At 45.7% G+C, this 13,941-nt stretch overlaps 1 long non-coding RNA gene across 2 annotated transcripts in view; it reads right to left on the bottom strand.

Moving 5' to 3' along the window:
* Window positions 1-4,758: 4,758 nt before the first annotated feature.
* The window catches only part of LOC140729494 (uncharacterized), a 31,653-nt gene continuing 22,470 nt past the window's right edge, over window positions 4,759-13,941 (bottom strand). For both annotated transcript variants that reach the window (XR_012099340.1, XR_012099339.1), the window contains exons 2-3: window positions 8,703-8,865; window positions 4,759-8,088 (exon numbers count right to left, since the gene is read on the bottom strand). This is a non-coding gene — a long non-coding RNA (uncharacterized lncRNA). The remainder of the gene's footprint in view (window positions 8,089-8,702; window positions 8,866-13,941) is intronic.

Below are 13,941 nucleotides of genomic sequence, written 5' to 3'. Positions count from 1 at the left end.
ACTATATTAAGCTGTTAGCCGAACCGAGAGTTACACTTTTATGCCTCATCATCCCAGTCTGTCAGCAGGATTTTACTGGCAAGTATGAGGAAGATGACTGCTGAGTAATATTGACACAGTGTGTACCTCTAGATTCTATTTCTCATGGTGCTAATGCTTAGGATCTTTCTGTGTGAAGAAAAGACCTGCTCACACTAAATCCAAAATCAAATGCTTGAAGGCTTTCCTGTGTCTCTACAGATCCTAGGGCCATGCTGCAGGACCACCAAAGATCATTTAGTGATTTCAGATAGAACGTGTTCTACATAATTTTGTTACCAAGGTACTAGGGAACCTGTTGATTCATGTGATTCTGGACAACTAGCTATTGTTTCTTTGATCTAGAGAAAGAATTACAACCCTTCAAAGAATCAAACTAAAGAAAATAGATAAAGGACAAAATATTAGTAAGAGTGACTGAAAGCTTCCTTAAAGAAGTAGTCCTCATGACTGATGTGAGGATGCAGAAGGATTATCAAATTTTAGTGTCTTATCTCGACATAATAAAGAATGGTTGTAAAGGTTGGATAAAAATAAAACAGTAGTAAGCCAAAATTGTATTGAGAGAAAGGAAAAGTTTGGATAACATCTTAGAACTGAAAATGGTAAAGATGGTGACAGTGAAGCTCGAGAGTACTTTCATTGTAGTGATGAGAACTTTAAACTTGAGATGTAGAGAACTAGGAGAACCAATAACACATGAAGACAAGGGTAACAGGTGAGCAGCACTTAATGTTAAACGGGATACACAATAAATGGTGAAATTTTGATAATAAAGGTGGATAGAGGTTCAAGAATGGATCGGAATAGTCTAATGGTCTTCAGTAACAGGTTGACTCTGAGCATGAGATCAACGCAATAGTTCACTGGCTCCACGATTGTCAAAGGGTGGGGACTGAAAGTTTTTGGAATACTTTCAAAGAAGGCTGGAGCAGTATTTTGTGATCTCTAAGTCTTTTAAAAGATTGAAAGCTTGAAGAAAGAATGCTCATCATTATGCAAAATCTTTACAGCTTGCAAGTAGTTGTCAATACGCACTCATCTAAAGTTCTTCACTGTACACATTCGTTGCTATCCCACATGGTAATTGAACCCCTAAGCAGTAATCCCAGTGACTTATTAGAACTGTTTACATTCTTTCTTCACTGAATGTGAGATTTGACAAATCTTTTTGCCCTGAAAGATGTTGCCAGAGTGTAGGACAGGTGATATGATTGCTCTCCCAGCCATATTTACAGCTCTTCAAAGAGGTTGTCTCACAGTAAGTCCAATATCTGTTAGGATAACAGCCAGAGTCCATATCATTTTCAAATAATTTCATCTTCGCTTCTGCAACTCTCTAACAACCATCCCCTCTCATCCAAATCTCTGCACCTCACATAACTCCTTATCTTTGATGAGTGGATTCTTCAAACTGTGGCTACAGATACAGTAAATGGCCAATGGAGCAGAAATCAGTAAAACTGGATCTCATTTGTGGATGGTTCCTAAGGTTGCCATAGTGGGCGGTGGTAGTGGGGATATCTCCCACTAACTATAAAGTGCTCTAAACGGCATGCATCTTTAACAGCCTCTGACAACCAAGTTCACCTCTTGGCCTCCACATGTGGCCTAGCTACTAGGCCGGGCGGAACTGTTTCTACTGTCAAAAGAAAGGGCAAAGGCAGACCTCTGGCGCCTCAAAACCAGTTGCTTCGAGAAAGTGGGGCTCATCTGCTTTGGACAGCAGCCCACCTGGGAGAAGGAAAACTCTGGTTTTAAACCTCCGCTGCCTTGTGGCCATACTCGCTCATGGGAAAGGCTTCGGGAGTAAACCCTGAGGAAGAAATCCAGAGCCGGGGTCCCTAAGGCAGTTTGATGTTGTTTCCAGCTTCACTCTGGTGACCTCTGTGACAACACTGGTGCCAAGCTGTATCGGCTCTTGCCCTTCCCTTGGACTACATCAGTGACGTGGAGAGGGATGCCCGCTGCATGGGCAACATCTGGTTCTTCAAATCTTCCCACCCAGGCTTATGCCTTGGAAAGGACACAGTCCACCAGAACCCATGATCCCCTGGGATCCACAGCTGCCTACTACTAATTTGTGGATAATCAATATTGTTGTGTTTTATGCACTTAAGTCATTATGAGACTACTTCTATGTTCTTCTAAATTGAGATATTAATTATTGAGATAGTTGATGATGGTGTCTTGAGGACTGTCCACATTACTGGATGCCTTGAAGTGTGTGAAGGTAGATAGACGTTCAGGGCCTAATCAAGTATTTCCAATAATATCATGGGAAGTTGGGGAAGAAATTACAGGAGCCATGGCTGAGGTATGTGTATCATTGTTGGTGACTGAGGAAGTACAAGAGGATGGCTAATATTCTTTATTTAAGAAGGGCTGCAAAGAAAATCCTGGGAATTGTAGCCCAGATATCTATCATTTGTGATAGGTAACATTTGAGGGATAAGATATACAAGCATTTAGGTTGACTTAGGTATAGCCAGTGCAGTTTTGTGCATGGGAGATAATGCGTCACCAATTTGATTGAGTTTTTTGAAGATATGATCAAGAAGGTTGATACGGGGAGGGCAACAGACATAGCCCACATCGTTTTCAGTTAAGGCCTTTAATAACATTCCATGTGGTAATCTGCTATGGAAAGTTAGATTGCATGGGATTCAGGGAGAGCTAACTAATTAGGTATATAAAGTCCTTTCGAAGGGTTTCAGCCCGAAACGTTGACTGTACTTTTTTCCATAGATGCTGCCTGGCCTGCTGAGCTCCTCCAGCATTTTCTTTGTGTTGCTTGGATTTCCAGCATCTGCAGGTTTTCTCTTGTTTGTAATTAGATATACAATTGGCTTGAAAGTATGAGGCAGAGGGTGATGGTGGAAAATTGTTTTTTTGGATTGGAGGCCCATGACTGGTGGCGTTTCCCAGGACTTGGTGCTAGGCCGATTGCTATTTGTCATCTATATCTTTGATTTTTAAGAGGATGTATAAAGCATGGTTTGCAGTTTGCAGATGACACTTATTGTGTCACTGAGAGTGAAGATTGTTTTCAGGATTTATAGAGGAATCTAGATCAGCTGAGCAAGTGGGCTGAGGAATGGCAAAGGGAGTTTAATTTGGAGATATGCAAGGTGTTGCATTTTGGGAAGGCAAATGAAGGTGAACAGTAGGCCCTGGGGAGTGTTGTGGAGCAGAGGGACTTCAGGGTATAAGTACACAGATTTCTAAAAATGGTGTTGCAGCTAGACAGAGTGGTTAAGAAGTACTTTGTCAAGCTACCCTTCATCAGTCAGGGCAGCGAGTAAAGAAGTTGGCATGTTAAGCTGCAGTTTTACAAGATGTTGGTGAGGCCACATTCAGAATATTGTGTTTGGGTTTGGTCACCCTGCTGTAGGAAAGATGTTGTTAAGCTGGAAAGAGTGCAGAGGAAACTTTACGAGGATGGTACCAGGACTTGAGGGTCTGAGTGATGGAGAGAAGTTGAGCAGGTTGGATTTTTTTTCACTAGCATGTAGGAGAACGAGGGGGTATCTTATAAACGTGTATAAAATCACAAAGGACATGGATAGTGTGCAGTATTTTTACCATTATGGGAAGCAATAGCAATAGGCTCAAGGTGAGAAGGAGTGATTTAATAGGAACCTGAGGGACAACCATTTCACCCAGGGAGTGATCAGTACATGGAATGAGCTGCCAGAGGCAGGTACGGTAACAACGTTTACAAGCTACTTATACGGATAGCAAAGAATTGGAGGGATATAGGCCAAATGCAGGCAAATGGGATGATCTTAAATGGGAATCTTGGTTGCCACAGACCATCTGGGCCAAAGTGGCCAATTTCTTGCTGCATGACTCTATGATCTTTTGAATCAGATGTGGCAAAATGGTGCAGTACAGCTGAAAGGAGTTTGCCTTCAACTGGAGATTTCATAGCTCACAGATCCATCAGAAATTTCCAGCCAGAGCACCTCTGCGAAAGGATCTGCAAAGATCTTGTAACCCACTTTCTCCAGAAAGCTCCGGTGTTGCTGTAGATCAAATCCATCGCTCAGAGTGGTTTGATTCTTGATCTGTATTTGACAACTTGATTAAACTGCTTCATGATCTTTTGAAGGTCTGTCACAATAAAACAAATGAGCAAGCTCATAACCATTCAAATAATGCTTTGAGAAGATAAGGATCATGTTAGTGCTTAGACTGAATTGCAGCTGGACTAATCTCCTTGCCAATAGACTGACATTGATGACTCACCATTTAATAAACGTTAACATTGAAACCACTTTGACAGGCACCAACGCTCAGGTACACATTAAGCTGAGCCTTGTAAATTGTAATAGATGATCTCCAGGCTCTCAAAAATGTGTACTTTATGAAAATACACAGAAAAGTTAATACATGAAAATATATATCTCTCCTCTATTCAAGCCCATAACCCCTCCTCCCATACTTTACTGAATCCTAACTGGTTATCTGTGTTCTGTACATGCAGCATGTTGTCCTTTGCAATTTTTGTTTTGAAGTGGGAAATTAAGTTGATGAAAAGATTAGAACTAATAATTTTCATAAAAATATAAACACATACATATAACTATAAAATCAAATTTAAATACATTTAACTGAAAAGGTCATGGCATAAAATTGACCCCAGAATAGAATGTATGTTTCATTATTTTTATTAATCCTTGAGAAATATTAGTGATCTGTAAGTTCCCACTGAGAGGATCGCCTGAGAGAAACACATATTTTTGCAGTTCTTTTTGAGCTGACAATGCTGGCTGCTGATGAGAAATCTATTCCTCTGTTTTACCTTGGCGATCTATGGCCGGTCCGGCAGACAATACAGATGTGACAATCACAATGCTGGCTGCTGATGAGTTTCTCCAGCATTTTGTGTGTGTGGATTTCCAGCATCTGCAGATTTTCTCTTCTGTGACTCGAACTCTATTTCTTTGTTTTATTTTGGTGATCTATGGCCGGTCCGGCAGACAATACAGATGTGGCAATCACAATGCTTGCCGCTGATGACAAAATCTATTTCTTTGTTTTATTTTGGCGATCTATGGCCAGATTGGTAGACAATACAGATCCAACAATCTTTAATCAAGTGAAGGCAGAGAAAACACAGTAAAGATGTTACAAAGTGTTCATTTTCTAGATTAATAGTGACTGCATCACCTCCTTAGGCTTTCTGGAAACCTATTACATGTGTACTACTTTGAGGAATAAAGGACACACTTAGCCTCTCTGTAACCTTGGTAGTATAAATCACACTGGTCTAGGATCTTTATCCTGATTGGTTCTCTTCTACAGTTTATCACTAATTGGTTGAATAAGGAGAGGTTAGAGCTGTTCTCTTTGGCTGCTATTTCACGGTTTGTTTGGAGATGAAAGAGACACCGTTAATTAAAACTGTGTTCAAGACTGCCTATGCCTGTTTAGGCTTGAAATGCTATAGAGACACTAGTAACAAGCAAAGTGCTTTTATCGTACCTTGAATGAAAGTTAATTACATTTGTACTGAATCGGGTGTGGTGCATACTCTGGTGAAGCAGCAGAAAGCTGTGAAAGATGAATGTTTTTAAACAAAAAAAACATCAAAATTCAAGTTTGAAGATCATTTAACAGGGGGTGATGAAGACTGCAATGTTTTAACTGAATTGGTGGAGGTATTTGTGGTTGCTGATGAAGGTGTGCATTCTCCCATCTTGCTTCCACCTCCTCCTCCTGCACTCGGGCTCCTGCCCACCGTGTCTGTAATAAGGCATGAACTTTTGCAAGATCAAAAAGCGGGACCTGTGAGTGGTAGAACAATGCAGTTGGAGTGACTCTTTCGAAGGAGAAGGGATTGGAGAAGAAGGTGAGAAAATAAAGATATAAAGACTTACATTTAAGTTATCACAATTTTCAAAACCCAAAGGCATTTAATTGGCAATGTAGTATTTGCTGAAATGTACTTGCTCTTTTATTATTGTACACCCCAAAGAAAAATTTGTATAACCTTTAAAAATCCAGAAAATACATTTACGTGTGAGCTTGCAAAGTCTACAGAAAGCCACACTCCCAACTTCAATTCCACTTGAATCCTACTCCAGCATCTGAGAAATAGCGTGGATGAGAGTTTGATGAGTGATCTTTGGAATGGGATTCAACTCATTTGAAATGTCCTGAAGGCTGAACGATGTAGCAGTGTTCACATCGTCTATTCAACAATGACCGTTCACCTGAGGTAAGGAGGTGCCTTAGTCTACCATGAAACAAGACCTTCAGTAAATGAGGGAAAAGAACTGGAATTTGGAATAATTCATAAACAATTAATTATGGTAATTACAATTAAAATGCAGAAACACAATTCCTTTTCCTCCAACTTCTGCTGTATCTCCCTGATTATTGTCCAGGAAGTGTGCCTCACACACACACCATGTACCCTGTGTCCATATCATGTGCAAGTACTAATAGCATATCACAACAAAGTCTTTGGTGAGATAGAATGTGTCATTTCTAATGAGAGATTAATCTGCATTCAATCTCTTTCATAGAAACAAACAGCCCTTTATAGAAAATGGCTGGATTTTGAAGCAGCCTATCAGGGTAGCTAAGGACGTTACACTGTAGCCCTTGAATATCAAAGAAGCTGAGCGTGAATTGTGTATATGGGGAGAAATGGAGCCTCTTTATCTCTTTCATTTGAAGTGTTCTCAGCTGCTCTCAGGCAGAAGATGGCTAAGCATGAGCTGTACTTACCCATCTTATTAACATTTTTATTTAAGCATCTTATTATCTGTGGGAAATTAAACAAGTGTTTTTCAGCCCTTTTTTACTGTACGTTTATTACTGTGGTAAAGTTCTCTGATGCCACAAATCCACAGGATATGCTGGCTTGGTTGATACCAGCCTTCATTAAATTGGATCTGATGTACACCTGTTGAAAAGTTTGCAGTTCTCTCATTAGCTGCCCCGTAACCCAGAATCTCAGAGTGGATGCAAGTTAACCTCGATCCCAAGGGACTGCCTGAGCAAAAGAGCAACATGATGATGATGATCCATTACTTGGAAAACATCACAGAGCGAGGACCTAGTTTCAGATCTAACTGGAAACCTCACTAATCCACTGATTAGAACTCTTCTATGAGTATGTGTGCAAACAGTGTGGGTACAATTACAGGTTCTTCCAGCTTCTCTGAGCAGAGGAAGACCAACATTTACACGTAGGATTTTATGCCCAGGCTTCTGGTTTAGGCAGAAGAGTGGGTGGTTGCCCAAATGTGCAGCATTCTCCAGATGGGGAGAGAGCCATAGATCCTCAGCCTGGGCAGACTATCATGCTCCATCATCTACAAGCACAGTTATAAAAGGATGAGATCAGAAACTGGCAGCCTATTCCTTTGCTAAATGTTGATTACACAGTTCTCCCCACAGTTACTATTGCCAGTCACAGAGCTGCTTTGGAGTTGGCAATCTAAAAGATCCTGATAGTCTCCTGTTACCAAGGGACATGTTCTGGACACCCATGTGGGCATCCACTCATCAGCCTAATCCAGGGATGCCCCTGGCCCAAACATCTTGCGTGGAAACGTTGGTCTTGTTTCCTTTAAAGCGGTTATGTAGGCAGCCTGTAATTATACATAATTGTTTATATACATATTTACAGCCAAATTCTAATCACAGAGTTGGAGAGGTTTCCAGCTAGGTGGCTGTCCCAGCCCTTTTCAGACAAGTCACACTTGCTTGTGGGATGGAGGGATTGTGGTGGAGGTGGCTGTCCCAGCAGCAGTTACACTCAGACTGTTTCCCTGTGCTGAATCACATCACCACATTTTGTACAGGAAAGCAGTCATTCATCACTCATTGGCACCAGTGACCATTCTGAACTGACCTCAGGACACAGGAGGAGATGGAGCAGAAGAAAGTTCTCATATTTTAACTGTTGGGTGAGCCTGTCCTTTGAACATTTCACCCTGAAGTGTGACCACATTAAAAGTTGCTGGCATCTGGCTTGGGCATGCCAGAGCTGTGACAAAGAGTAGGCACATGCCACAAAAGCTGCTCCCTCTGCAAAACGAAAAAGAATTTGTTGAGTTAATGCTAGTGTAAGTCAGTTTTATTTCCCTCTAACAGGATATTACTGTTGCCATGCAACACACCCAAAATGCTGGTGGAACGCAGCAGGCCAGGTAGCATCTATAGGGAGAAGCGCGGTTGATGTTTTGGGCCGAGACCCTTCGTCAGGACTAACTGAAAGAAGAGTTAGTAAGAGATTTGAAAGTGGGAGGGGTAGGGGGAGATCCGAAATGATAGGAGAAGACAGGAGGGGTAGGGATGAAGCTAAGAGCTGGAAAGTTGATTGGCAAAAAGGATACAGAGCAGGAGAAGGGAGAGGATCATGGGACGGGAGGCCTAGGGAGAAAGAAAGGGGGAGGGGAGCACCAGAGGGAGATGGAGAGCAGGTAAGGAGTGATTGTGAGAGGGGCAGAGAGAGAAAAAAAGGGAGAGAAAAGAAAAAAAAAGGGGAAATAAATAAATAAACAAACAAACAAATAAATAAGGGATGGGGTAAGAAGGGGAGGGGGGCATTAACGGAAGTTAGAGAAATCAATGTTCATGCCATCAGGTTGGAGGCTACCCAGACAGAATATAAGGTGTTGTTCCTTCAACATTTCCAGTACCTGCAGATTTCCTTGTGATTTCTGTTGCCACGATCACTCAAACTGCCTTCCACTGTTCTGAGGTGCACGGGGCTTCAAAGGACAAACATAGCATCTCTCTGGTGCATTGAATCCTGGCCATGAAGATGACTTCCATGTGGATTTGTCTGGTAGGTAGATAGACCTGGGGAATTTTTTGGTACCATGGCATTATGAAAGGTGACAGAAAGAAAACAGTGGTGCTGATGCATATTGGGTTAACTAACAGGGGCTGTGATTATTAAAGAAGCTCGAAATGTCATTCAAAGATAAGGGATACACAGGAATCTTTCTGGTATAATTTCATTGTATGGGAGAGGAGTACATTTCTTAAAGAAAATGGAACATATAAATGAATAGCTAGCAACATTCTGCAAAAAATAATTTAAGTTCATTTCATAAAATTAAAATTAAATGCTAGACACACTTGGCAAGACATGCAGAATCTGTAGAGAACGGTTATCAGCTAGAAGTTGTTGCCAGCAAGGTGCTGCTTATGGAGAGTGGTGAGTGCATGGAATGGGCTGCTGGCGACGGTGGTGGAGGCGGATATGATAGGGTCTTTTAAGAGACTCCTGGACAGGTACATGGAGCTTAGGAAAATAGAGGGCTATGGGTAACCCCAGGTAATTTCTAAAGTAAGGACATGTTCGGCACAGCATTGTGGGCCGAAGGGCCTGTATTGTGCTATAGGTTTTCTATGTTTCTACATCCCTGGTGAATCTCTTCTGCACTTTTTCCAGTGCAATCTTCCTATAGAGCGGCAAGCAGAACAATACACAATAATGTGACCTAACCAACAGGTAACACGAGTGAATCTGCAGATGCTGGAAATAAATAAAAACACAAAATGCTGGCAGAACTCAGCAGGCCAGACAGCATCTATGGGAGGAGGTAGTGACGACGTTTTGGGCCGAAACCCTTCATCAGGAGGGACTCCATTTTATGTTTTTAATGTGACCTAACCAATGTTTTTACAGCTGTAATATGATGTCCTGTCTCTTACTGCCAACGCCCCCATCTATGGAGGCAAGCATGCCAAATCATAAACACAAGGGGTTCTGCAGATGCTGGAAATCCAGCGCGACACGCAAAATGCAGGAAGAAATCAGCAGGTTAGGCAGCAACTATGGAGAGGAATAAACAGTCAGTATTTCAGACCGAGACCCTTGATCAAGAGGTAAGTATGCCAAGTACTTATTGGTCGCCACAGTAGCTTATTGGCTAGCACAAGGCTATTACAGCTCGGGACATCGGAGTTCAGAGTTCAATCCCAGCGTCGTCTGTAAGGAGTTCGTACATTCCTCCCTTGGAGTGCATGAGTTTTCTCGGGTTCCTCCCACAGTCCGAAGATGTACCAGGTAGGTTAATTAGCCATTGTAAATTGCCCCGTCATTAGGCTAGGGTCGGGGTTGTCAGGGGTCGCAGGCTGGTGTGGCTTGAAGGATCAGAAAGATGTATTCTGCGCTGTAATGCTAAATAAAATGTCTTCTTCACTACACAATGCTTCTGGGCCTCTAATTTCAGGGAGCTCTGAACTTGCACCTCAAGGTTTCTCTGTACATCAACACTCGTAGGTCCAGATTTAGGCCATTTGGCCCATGAAGTCTGTTCTGCCATTCAATCATGGCTGATTCATTACCTCTTTTCAATCCCATTCTCCTGCCTTCTCCCTATGACCTTTGATACTCTTACCAATCAAGAGACTATAAACCTCATTTTATAGGCTGCTTCCTCCCTCTTTCTCTCTTAGAAGTTGTCGAAGATCAGCATGTCATCTAAAACTTTGAAAACTTCTAAAGATGTATGGTAGAGAGTATATTGACTGATTGTAGTCAATGCCCTTTGTAAAGAAAAGCCTACAAGAAGTATTGGATGACCCAGTCCATCATGGATAAAGCTCTCTCCATCACTGAGCACATCCACATAGAGAGCTGTTGCTGGGAAGCAGCATCGACCATTGAGTACCTCAACCATCCAGGCCATTCTCTCTTCTTGCTGCTGCCATCAGGAAGAAGGTACAGGATCCTCAGGCCCCACACCAGCAGGCTCAGGAACAGTATTACCCCTCAGGCCCCGCTCCAGCAGGCTCAGGAACAGTATTACCCCTCAGGCCCCACACCAGCAAGCTCAGGAACAGTATTACCCCTCAGGCCCCGCACCAGCAGGCTCAGGAACAGTATTACCCCTCAGGCCCCACACCAGCAGGCTCAGGAACAGTATTACCCCTCAGGCCCCACACCAGCAAGCTCAGGAACAGTATTACCCCTCAGGCCCCACACCAGCAGGCTCAGGAACAGTATTACCCCTCAGGCCCCACACCAGCAGGCTCAGGAACAGTATTACCCCTCAGGCCTGTGGTGAACTAGATATACCTGTCTGACTGCTCCTGTGGCTCCTCCCACAGACCACTGTATAAAGGCGACTGTGGTCTGCTGCTCTCCCTCATTTTCCCAGGATGTAGTGTTGTTCTTCAGTCAATAAAAGCCAATATCTCACTTCCTAAGTCTCAGCGTGAGTTATTGATGGTGCATCAAGGCCCCACACCAGCAGGCTCAGGAACAGTATTGCCCCTCAGGCCCCACACCAGCAGGCTCAGGAACAGTATTACCCCTCAGGCCCCACACCAGCAGGCTCAGGAACAGTATTACCCCTCAGGCCCCGCACCAACAGGCTCAGGAACAGTATTACCCCTCAGGCCCCGCACCAGCAGGCTCAGGAACAGTATTACCCCTCAGGCCCCGCACCAGCAGGCTCAGGAACAGTATTACCCCTCAGGCCCCGCACCAGCAGGCTCAGGAACAGTATTACCCCTCAGGCCCCGCACCAGCAGGCTCAGGAACAGTATTACCCCTCAGGCCCCACACCAGCAGGCTCAGGAACAGTATTACCCCTCAGGCCCAACACCAGCAGGCTCAGGAACAGTATTACCCCTCAGGCCCCGCTCCAGCAGGCTCAGGAACAGTATTACCCCTCAGGCCCCACACCAGCAAGCTCAGGAACAGTATTGCCCCTCAGGCCCCACACCAGCAGGCTCAGGAACAGTATTACCCCTCAGGCCCCACACCAGCAGGCTCAGGAACAGTATTACCCCTCAGGCCCAACACCAGCAGGCTCAGGAACAGTATTACCCCTCAGGCCCCACACCAGCAGGCTCAGGAACAGTATTACCCCTCAGGCCCCACACCAGCAGGCTCAGGAACAGTATTACCCCTCAGGCCGCACACCAGCAGGCTCAGGAACAGTATTGCCCCTCAGGCCCCGCACCAGCAGGCTCAGGAACAGTATTGCCCCTCAGGCCCCGCACCAGCAGGCTCAGGAACAGTATTACCCCTCAGGCCCCGCACCAGCAAGCTCAGGAACAGTATTGCCCCTCAGGCCCCACACCAGCAGGCTCAGGAACAGTATTACCCCTCAGGCCCCACAACAGCAGGCTCAGGAACAGTATTACCCCTCAGGCCCCACACCAGCAGGCTCAGGAACAGTATTACCCCTCAGGCCCAACACCAGCAGGCTCAGGAACAGTATTACCCCTCAGGCCCAACACCAGCAGGCTCAGGAACAGTATTACCCCTCAGGCCACACACCAGCAGGCTCAGGAACAGTATTACCCCTCAGGCCCCACACCAGCAGGCTCAGGAACAGTATTACCCCTCAGGCCACACACCAGCAGGCTCAGGAACAGTATTACCCCTCAGGCCCCGCACCAGCAAGCTCAGGAACAGTATTACCCCTCAGGCCCCACACCAGCAGGCTCAGGAACAGTATTACCCCTCAGGCCCAACACCAGCAGGCTCAGGAACAGTATTACCCCTCAGGCCCAACACCAGCAGGCTCAGGAACAGTATTACCCCTCAGGCCCAACACCAGCAGGCTCAGGAACAGTATTACCCCTCAGGCCCCGCACCAGCAGGCTCAGGAACAGTATTGCCCCTCAGGCCCCGCACCAGCAGGCTCAGGAACAGTATTGCCCCTCAGGCCCCGCACCAGCAGGCTCAGGAACAGTATTACCCCTCAGGCCCCACACCAGCAGGCTCAGGAACAGTATTACCCCTCAGGCCCCACACCAGCAGGCTCAGGAACAGTATTACCCCTCAGGCCCCACACCAGCAGGCTCAGGAACAGTATTACCCCTCAGGCCGCACACCAGCAGGCTCAGGAACAGTATTACCCCTCAGGCCGCACACCAGCAGGCTCAGGAACAGTATTGCCCCTCAGGCGCCACACCAGCAAGCTCAGGAACAGTATTACCCCTCAGGCCCCACACCAGCAGGCTCAGGAACAGTATTACCCCTCAGGCCGCACACCAGCAGGCTCAGGAACAGTATTACCCCTCAGGCCGCACACCAGCAGGCTCAGGAACAGTATTGCCCCTCAGGCCCCACACCAGCAGGCTCAGGAACAGTATTACCCCTCAGGCCCCACACCAGCAGGCTCAGGAACAGTATTGCCCCTCAGGCCCCACACCAGCAGGCTCAGGAACAGTATTACCCCTCAGGCCCCACACCAGCAGGCTCAGGAACAGTATTACCCCTCAGGCCCCGCACCAGCAGGCTCAGGAACAGTATTACCCCTCAGGCCCCGCACCAGCAGGCTCAGGAACAGTATTGCCCCTCAGGCCCCGCACTAGCAGGCTCAGGAACAGTATTACCCCTCAGGCCCCGCACCAGCAGGCTCAGGAACAGTATTACCCCTCAGGCCCCGCACCAGCAGGCTCAGGAACAGTATTGCCCCTCAGGCCCCGCACCAGCAGGCTCAGGAACAGTATTACCCCTCAGGCCCCGCACCAGCAGGCTCAGGAACAGTATTACCCCTCAGGCCCCGCACCAGCAGGCTCAGGAACAGTATTGCCCCTCAGGCTCCACACCAGCAGGCTCAGGAACAGTATTACCCCTCAGGCGCCACACCAGCAAGCTCAGGAACAGTATTACCCCTCAGGCCCCACACCAGCAGGCTCAGGAACAGTATTACCCCTCAGGCCCCACACCAGCAGGCTCAGGAACAGTATTACCCCTCAGCCATCAGGCTCTTGAACCAAAGGGGATATCTTCACTCACCCCAGCTCTGAATTGTTCCCATTACCTGTGGACTAACTTTAAAGGACTCTTCACCTCATGGTCTCAATATTTATTGCTTATTCATTTATTATTTTTTCCTCTTTCTTTTTGTATTTGCACAGTTTGTTGTTTTTTTGCACATTGGCTGTTGGGCGCAGTCTTCC

Source organism: Hemitrygon akajei, chromosome 6 (assembly GCF_048418815.1).
Source record: "Hemitrygon akajei chromosome 6, sHemAka1.3, whole genome shotgun sequence".
Classification (NCBI taxonomy): domain Eukaryota; kingdom Metazoa; phylum Chordata; class Chondrichthyes; order Myliobatiformes; family Dasyatidae; genus Hemitrygon; species Hemitrygon akajei.
Note: the sequence above shows the minus strand (reverse complement) of the source record. Positions and strands in the feature narration are given on the sequence as shown.